Source organism: Capra hircus, chromosome 28 (genome assembly GCF_001704415.2).
Source record: "Capra hircus breed San Clemente chromosome 28, ASM170441v1, whole genome shotgun sequence".
Lineage (NCBI taxonomy): Eukaryota > Metazoa > Chordata > Mammalia > Artiodactyla > Bovidae > Capra > Capra hircus.
In genome coordinates this window covers 18,470,257-18,479,414 of record NC_030835.1, presented here as the reverse complement: position 1 = coordinate 18,479,414, position 9,158 = coordinate 18,470,257, and the positions used below count along the sequence as shown (strand labels likewise).

At 51.0% G+C, this 9,158-nt stretch overlaps 1 long non-coding RNA gene across 1 annotated transcript in view; it reads left to right on the top strand.

Annotated features, from left to right (window-relative positions):
• The window catches only part of LOC102172600, a 36,040-nt gene continuing 29,266 nt past the window's right edge, over window positions 2,385–9,158 (top strand). The window contains exon 1 of the long non-coding RNA XR_311179.3: window positions 2,385–2,655. This is a non-coding gene — a long non-coding RNA (uncharacterized LOC102172600). The remainder of the gene's footprint in view (window positions 2,656–9,158) is intronic.

Here is a 9,158-nt window from a genome sequence, read left to right as displayed (position 1 = left end):
GGACAGGAGCCTGGCCTTTGCCTCAGGCAGGAAACTTTGCTGAGAGATGATTTACTCTCCAGAGCCTCCACGTTAGGCCAGATCAGACTTTCCCTGCGACGCCTCCCCCCGCCTATCCTGCTCCACTCCCTCGTGTGGGTTTTCCTGAAGAAGCACTGTCTCTAATCTTGTGCCCCTGAATCCCTGCCTCAGGCTCTGCTTGGTGGGAAGCTGACATGAGACAGATGGGAAATGGGACACAGTGTCTCTAAATATATCCAAATATAACCTTGTAAACACTACTGGTGGAGGCTCTGCACTCCATAGAACAATCTCCAGGCATGTTGTTTTTGAAAAGAGAAAATAACTTGAATGTACCAGACAGCCTGGATTGGAAGCAGAACCTAGAAATTCACTGGTTGAACACTCCTGACTGGATAGAACACCTTCACAGCAGATGCCCACGTTAGGAGGGCTAGTTCTGACGGCGTATGTAGTGCATGTACGGAGAACACCAACCAAACTCTGGCATGGAGGGTCCACACAGCCCCTACTGGACTATGAAACAGGGATTGCTGGCCAAGCCTGTGTCCAGCTTCTGGTGGCCCCTTGCCCAGCCAGCATCCTAGAGGGTCCTCCCAGACTGTGCTCATAGACTCACCGGGAATCCCTCTGGTGGATCAGGGAGTGCGAAAAGGAATCCTTTTGGCCTGGTCACTCTCCATCGCCTTTCAAACCTCAGCCTCCTCCAGGAAGTCCACGGGGAGTGCCCCCTTCTCTAAGCATCTCTAGCCCTGTCAGCAGGTTTCAGCTGGCTCAGTTATGAGAGGCTGGTGACAGCCTGGAGGAGAGGACAATTTTTGAATCCACCTGAGTACACAGGATGGGCACACAGAAGACAGAAGATCCTGGAGAGGTAAATACCTTCAGGGTGGGCAGGCTAGGATAGCTCTCCCAACTCCTATTCACCCTCCAGGCCACAGTCTGGATGCCACCACATATCAGCCACCACCCTGCAACCTCCACATTTGCAGCCTCTGTCGCTTTGAAGGCTGGAACTCGGTCAGTCTTGTTCTCTGCTCTGTCCAAGTGCTCGGGACACAGCTTGGCACAAAGAAGTTGCTCCATAAATGCCTGTGGAGAGGAAGAGTCTCTGGAGAAGCAGCCAAGCTGAGTTCGAGGGTGGATGCTCCATGCAAACAGGTCTTGCGCCTTCCTTGCAAATGTGCAGGGCTAACAGCACGCAGCGAGAAGGGGCCGCCAAAGTGAGCCTGCCCCTAGCATAGTCAGGATCCCAGGGACTAGCGGCAGAGGCTCACTTAGGCTGCCCCAAGTACTGAGGGATGTTTGAGGCTATCTGTGGCCATGACAGAGTCCAGGATTCCACCTGAATAAGCCCAATAGCACTAGCTGTCACTTACCATGTACCTGGCACCAGGCTGAGCGTTTTATCTGCACTCTTACATTTGTAGTGGAGAAGGGAATGGCAGCCCACTCCAGTATCCTTGCCTGGAGAATCCCATGGGCAGAGGAGCCTGGTGGGCTACAGTCCATGGGGTCGCAAAGAGTTGGACATGACTATACAACTAACACTACTGCTACTACACTTGTAGAGAATAAGAGGAAGCGTGGTTAGTGCTCACGTCTGCCCCGCTTCCCCGTGGCCCCTTTTTCAAGTCTTGGAAGAAGGGTGATTCCAGGCACTCACTGTCAGGCACTGAGCGGGTACATCTTTCTTCTTCCTGCCTTAGGTAGGGGCAGTCAGGGGGGGAGCTGAGATCCAGGCCATCAATGAGACACCCTCCCAACTTGAGATCCTCAGTGGGTGAAGCTGGGTTGGAGGAGTGGGAAGGGATGATGTTCTCAGGGCAGTCGTGGGGAGCCCCCATGAACTGGGGTTCCTGCAGGATACAGATGGCGCATGCCTGGGAGCTTTTTGAGAGGAGTTTAGCGCAAACAGTTTGGGCCAGGGGAAGTGCACAGGGGTTGAAACGGCAGCCTGAGGGGCAGAGGGAGGAGGTCACACACCTGTAGAGAGAAGCTGTGGATGCAGCAGCCCCAGGAGTTATGACCTCAGTAGGGGGCCACCTGGGGGGCACACACTCTCACCTCTCTCCCACTTTTTCTGACCTTCCCAGGGGTGAGCGGAAGCCGTCGCTGTTTACCAGCTTGTTTCTTGTATGCCTTGGAAATCTGTCCCCAAGCTTGGCCTCTGGTCTCCTGTTGGTGCTCTGTGTCCCCAAATAACCTTCTAGCAAATCCTGTCTGGCTCAAGTTTTCTAGAGTTGGTTCTGCTGCTCACAAGCTCAAAGACACAATGCCATCACAATTCCCTTTCAACAGATGAGTAAGCTGAGGCTCCAAAGAGTTTTGGCTTGTGGTCACACCACACAGGCAGAAGTGGCCGATGAATCAAGCTGTGAATGCTGGCCCAGCTGTGCTTAAAGTTCTGAGCCCTGCAGCACAGTGGAGCTGGCCTCTCCCCGATCCGGAAGGCGACAGGGGTCCCAGGCAGTGGAGAGCCTGCGTTGTCTCATCACTCCCTCAGTAGGATTGAGGGGGTGACCTGGTTGCACCACACTGCTTCTCTCCGTGGCTGGCTGACTGCTTTTCTTCCCGTCGCTAACTAGCTGTTCAACTCATGGTGACCCAGTGGCTAGGGAGCAGAAGTCTGTGGTAAGAAATACGACCCCCTGCTCATGGGGCTGGGGTGGGGAGACTTGGGCAGTTCACACTGAGTGAACCGAGAGCTCACAATGGCGCTGGGTGGGACTAGCTGGAAATTAGATGTGAGGGGCAGGCAGAGCACCTAGGAGTGGGGATGAGGCTGTGACGCGGCCCCAGCCCATCGTGCAGCTGGAAGCTCGAGACCCAGAGGGCAGGCTTGGACCTTGGGGACCTGCCTTTCTCACCCCCAGGCTTGGTTGGGGTCCCGAGGCCCACAGACGGCCCTCCCTAGGGTGGAATCCCCCATCCTCACCTAGTCTCAGCATCTCCCCATCTGGCCCTGACACCCACATCCATCACTGGGGAGAAATCCCTGGCTTTCGTGCATAAGCATAGATGCTTTGTGGGAAATTACCTAAGTTATAATCCAATTACACAATAATTACATTGGGATGGCTCTGTAACTATAGCATTAATTAACTTTGATGGCTCCCATAAATTATGTGGGAGATTGATAGTGGAGAGAGGGTGAGTGCAGTCCAGTGGGTGGGAAGTGGGCTGGGAACCCCTGAGGGGATTGAGGGATAATAAGGAGGGGGCAAGAGATACAGAGGGGAGGTCAGCTCACACACTGGGTGGGAGTTAAGGACAGTTTCCTGAGAGTCAGCCTTCATGCTGCACAGGAGGTTCTGGGCCCTTTGAGAGTGGGAGAGGGGTGCAGGGAACTAGCTCCCTTCTGGACTGCAGAAGTCAGCTCTCTCCTATGCCTCTGCTCTTGAGAACAGTCTCTGTCTTCCCTCAATGGACCACTTAGGGCTGAGCCTGGCATCCCTTTGACTCGCCTCCCACCCCAGATCGCTTGTCCAAGTGTTGCACTAGCGAGCAACATGGACTTCCCTGGAGAAGGTGCAGAGGGGAAGCTGTGCTCACTCCCTTGGGGCCCAGCAGTGTGACTAACCAAAGAGACAGGCAACGCCAGTGTGGGTTGGAACGTGGAGTAACTGGGTCTCTCCCTCTCAGCTGGTAGGCTGTGAACTTGAACAGCTACATTAGAAAACTGTTCTGCAGTACCTACTGGAGCTGAACATGGGCACGCGTGAATCCAGGAATTCCACTCCTGGGTGTAGAACCCACAGAAATGTGTGCGTGTGTTCATGTGAAGATTCTTCAGAGCAGCACTGTGCTTGGCGATCAAAACCAGAAACTACCCAAATGTCCTTCCATGTAGAATGGGTAAGTGAACTGTGGACTTCCCACTCCATGGGATATTCTCACTCAATGTGATGAAAAAGCCACAGCTATGCACACCCAGGCTGAATCTCTCAGACAAAATGTGGGGTGAAAGAAAGTGAAAGTGAGAGTCGCTCAGTCGTGTCTGACTCTTTGTGACCCCATGAACTGCATAGTCCATGGAATTCTCCAGGCTGGAATACTGGAGTGGGTGGCCTTTCCCTTCTCCAAGGGATCTTCCCAACCCAGGGATCGAACCCAGGTCTCCTGCATTGCAGGCAGATTTTTTTACCACCTGAGGAAAGCCTGGGGTGAAAGAAGCTAGACGTAAGAGCACATCGCATGTGATGTTGAAAACAGGCAAAACCAACCTGGTTCTAGACATCAGGACTGTGGTTCCTCAGTGAGCGGAAGTTAACTGGAACGGGCTGGGTGGGGGTTGGGGGTGCCTTCTGGGTCCTTGACATGGTCTGTATCTTGGTTTGGAATTAGCTCTATAGTGTCTGAACCATGTAAAGATCCATCGACCTATAACCATGTGATTTGTGAGCTTTCTCTTCACATGTTACAGTTCAATAGAAATTTGAAAGAAAAGTCACATTAGCTAAATTGTCTCTCCCCAGAGCCCCTCCTCTATCTCGGCACCCCTGGGTCCCACAGTTAGTTTTCCCCTCCTCTTTTCTCCACATAGTCAGCCCCCTAAACTTCTTCCCCACAAACCTGCCTTGTCCCTGGCATTTCCCCCAGTCCCTGGCATTTCCTGCCCTAATTGTGGATAACTTTTAGCTTCACCCAAGCATCCCTACCCAACTCAGCTCCACCAACAAGTGCAAGACACCAGGGGGGTACTCATGGATGGGGAGCTCACAGACAGGACACAGGTTGCTCAGAAGGCAGTTCTGTGACACCTTCTGCCATTAACCTGTTCCTCGGAGTCTCATTCCTCACCCTAAGGCACAGACCAACATATTTTTTTTCATACTGAATACAGTGCAGTCTTCAAGAGGAATTCCCAGGGTGACTTCCAAGACAGTAAAAGTGTCTCCTCATTCCTCTTGTTTTACAGAAGGGCAGACACAGGCCCCGAGAAGCTGAGGCCTCTGTGCCAATAGAAATGGGGCTGGAGCCAGGGTCATCTCACCCTCCACCCAGTGCTCCTTCTCTCCAGGACCGGGATCCTGGGTGGGGCAATAGTGGGGTGTGGGCGGCAGCTGTGGCTGCCCAGGCTTTGCATACAGGGAGGAAATGCCCCAGTGCCCTCAGCCGGGCCCATTTGTTTGAGGGGCTGTATCTGCAGACATATACACTGCAGATCTCAGATAGTGTGGACATATGGGCGGAGAGGAGCACTGAGGAAAGGACAGCGAGCCAGACGTGGGGCACCCCGGATGCCTGGCCCAGTAATTCAGACTTCTAAGCCCTAGAAAGTTCCCAAACTGCCAGCAGACATCATGTTTACGTCAAACCCCAGCCTCTCCTTCCTCCTCCTCATCCTACAGCAAATGGGGGTCTCTTGGGGCCTCACTAGTCCAGGGCTGGAAAGAGATCAGCAGAGGAAATGAAATTAGGCAGTACACGTATTAGCCTTGGGATTAACATGGGACCTTCTTCTTCACCTCTCATTACTGATTGCTAAATTCTGTGAGCCTTCAGCAGTGGTGTGCTGCTAAATGTTTAACTGACTCTCTGGGGGAAAGAAAAGAAAAAAGAATAAGAAGAAAAAGCCCTGCTTTGCAGTATTTGCCGATTTCCATGGTGTAAATTTTTCACCATGGTCCATTTTTCACTATCAACCTAAGGTCAACTGGCTCCCAAATTTTCTGAAAATTTAACAATTATGAGACCTGGCTCCTGCAGGAAGTCCTGGTGAGGGGAACTGGGCCTTTAACACTTCACGCACTAATAGGTCTGGGACTTCAGAAAACACGCGGTGGCGGCAGGATGACAGCCTCTTAGGTCCTGGGGCAGTTGGCGGCCCCTTTGCTTCCAGGGCATTTTTGCTAGTTTTGCCTGAAGTACGAAGGAGTTGCTGGTAGGACTGAACTGAGAGCGTGGAATATGCTTGTTAAGAAAAAATGCCAGCAGAATTAGAAAGCCAAAGGAACCTTAGTGCTCATCCTATCATAAGCATGTCTTTTCAGGTATTAAGACAGTGATTTTTTGGTTTGTTTGTTTTTAAAAAGGTCTTTCATCCCTTATATGACAGAATATATCACAGTCGACAAAGCACTTTCACATGAATAATCTTGTTGGAACCCCAGCAAAGCACTGTGGCCTGACTAGTTTCACTTCCCAGGTAACATAGGAAGACCATGTTCTTTACCATCCAAACCAGGAGAGTGTTGAGACAGGCAGGGGGTACTCATTATGCCAGGACAGCAGGAGTGAAGTGGATCCTTCCCCTCATCCTGCAGGTGAGTTGGGCTGACTTTCTCAAGGTCACCCAGCAGGAAGGATGGGGTGCCACTCTTGGGCCTCACAAAGGCTTCACAAGCTTGGGTGTCTCCCCAGATCTAAGACTCCTCAGCAGACACTCACAAGGGGTGTGGGCACTCTGATCTTTGGAGCCTCTCCTGAGAGCCAGTCCTGAGGGGCTGTGGCACAGAGAGCCTGTGATGAGGCTGGTAGCATCGGGGTATGGAGGGCTTAGGAAGGAGACTCCTTTAGAACTCTACCAGCTCATTGTACTTTCTCTGCACTGAGCAGTTTCACCCACAAAGTCTGGCCCCCAAATGCAAGCCCCGACTTTGGAAAGCTTGCTGGGAGGCAGAGGTTGGGGTGGGAGGGGGCAGGGAGAGGTTGCTTGTGCCTTTCCTGTTCTCTCTATTCCAGCCCCATGGACGCTCTGTCACTACACCCAGCCGGCCGCCTGGTTTGCAACGGGGGAAGCTGCCCCAGAAGGCAGTCTCTACCAAGCCGTATTTGCCTCCTGCTTTGTGTGGGGTGGGGAGGGTGGGGTGTCCTTATCAAGCACAGGAAGGAATAGACCATCTCTGTCAGGTCACTCTGCCCATCCCAGTTGGAACCCAGCCCTCATCTTGCAGGAACTCATTAGCCAGGAGCCCAGCGCCTCCCCTGGAGGAAGAGTAAAGCCCTGAGATCTCAAAGCCATGGTTGCACCTTGTTACTGGGCTGGAGTGTGACATTGCCTCTGTGTTCTGCTAGAGGGCAAACCCCTATGCAGGCAGCCTGTCTATCTCACTTAATGCTCCTTCTTCCAAGAGCCCTGTGCAGAGGAGGCTTTCGGTGAGTGTGCAGGAGTCAGATTGGGAGAGGAGCCTAGACTCGGTGTGACACAGACCTGTTATCTGCCACTTTTCATAACAGTTAATCTATTCAACGCTTACTATATGCCAGACATGGCCCTCAGACATGAAAGAAAGAAAGTGAAGTCACTCAGTCGTGTCCGACTCTTTGTGACCCATGAACTGTAGTTGGCCAGGCTCCTCTGTCCGTGGGATTTTCCAGGCAAGAATACTGGAGTGGGTTGCCATTTTCTTCTCCAGGGGATCTTCCTGACCCAGGGATGGAACCCCAGTCTCCTGCATTACAGGCAGACTCTTTACCGTCTGAGCTACCAGGGAAGCCCAGTGGCCCTCAGACACGCCATGTATTAATTCAATTAACCCTCACTATGACCCTAGGTTTGGCTTCCCTGGTGGTTCAGCTGGTAAAGAACCCACCTGCCAATGTAGGAGATGCAAGACAAAGGTTCAGTCCCTGAGTTTGGAAGATCCCCTGGAGAAGAAAATGGTAACCCACTCCAGTATTTTTGCCTGAAGAATTCCATGGACAGAGGAAGCCTGGAGAGCTACAGTCCATGGGGTCTCAAAGAGTCAGACACGATTGAGCATGTACACACGAGGTTTGTCAGAGTACGGTGACCCTAAGTGCCGCGGGCAGTGGGTACTATTTTTCTGCTATTTGTCAGATTGGGAAGCTGAGGTTCAAACTTGGGAGGAAAATCTAGTATAAGGGTGTGGGATGTAGAGCCAGATGACCTGCATTTACAGTCTGGCTTGACTGTCTTGGGCAATTAACCTCCCCGTGCCTCAGTTTCCCTGTAAGTCAAATGGGACTACTAATAATTCCTTTCCCATTCCCAGAGGAAGTCCTGCCTCTCCCAGGGTTTCTGGGAGGATCAAAGGGGATAATGGATGTGGATGCTCTCTGTAAATCACAGGATGCTGTACAAATGTCAGGCATTAATATGTGTTGACTCGAACGCCCTCTCTCACAGTCCCTCTGCACTTCAGAACCATGGTTCTTCCAAAAACCAATCCCCTGGGATCAAAACTGGCATTTCCTAATCCCCTGCAAGCACAGAGGCAATTTGATGTCCACAAAAGACTTCTTAGGAGAATTCGATGACCTGATTAAAAAGGAAGTTGTGGGGGCAGGCGTCTATCTTGTAAAAAACATTCCCAAGGTCCTGTCTTCAGTAAGGCTGTCCAAGAGGGATTTTTTTTATCCCCTTCTTTCTTTTTGGAAAAGCATTTTAAAATTACTAAATAATGGAGAGATTAGGAAATTCAGATTAGCATAAACATGAAAATTAAAACATTCTATAGTCCCACCACCCAGAGAGAATTATTCTGAGTTCCAAGTGAAGTTTCTGGTCTATTACGATACTGGATAGAGCCAGGCATGCAGAAATTCTGAGGTCATGATCCCCTCACCCATGCTCCATGCAGAGTTCCCGAGCAAGAAAGTCATGTCTGAGAAACAACAGCTGGATGGGACTCCAACTGCTACTCCATTCATAAATTTATTACTAGATCTGAGACTCTGGTAAGGGTTAGAATGAAAAACTCAGGCCTAGAAGACTTAGAGGGGCTTTCTGCTCCTTCCTTCCAGATTTCTGAGATAGCTGCCACTACAGGTCAGGACCAGCCCTCCTTCTGTGCCAGGGCAGGGGTGGAGGAAGCAGAACAAAGGAGGATTCCCACACTTGTGGCTTTTCAATGCAATGAACTTGCCCTCTACTGCGGATGGCACTTTAAATCCTGGGCTTGGACCATTCCTAGCAGAAACTCCTCTTCCCTTATGGGACGTAAGAGAGGGAAGACAGTGGGAGGAAGGGCCAAAGCTTGGAAAAGGGTGGGAGTTCTCTTCCCAGCAATGGCCATGGTTATTACTGTGGATAGCTGTTCACAGTCTATTTTAATTATTTTCCTGACCAAAAAAAAAAAAATACATTTCTACATGATTTTGTCTCTTAAATCTTAATTGATTTTATTTTTTATGGTTAATACATGCACATGATAAATAATTCAAGCAAA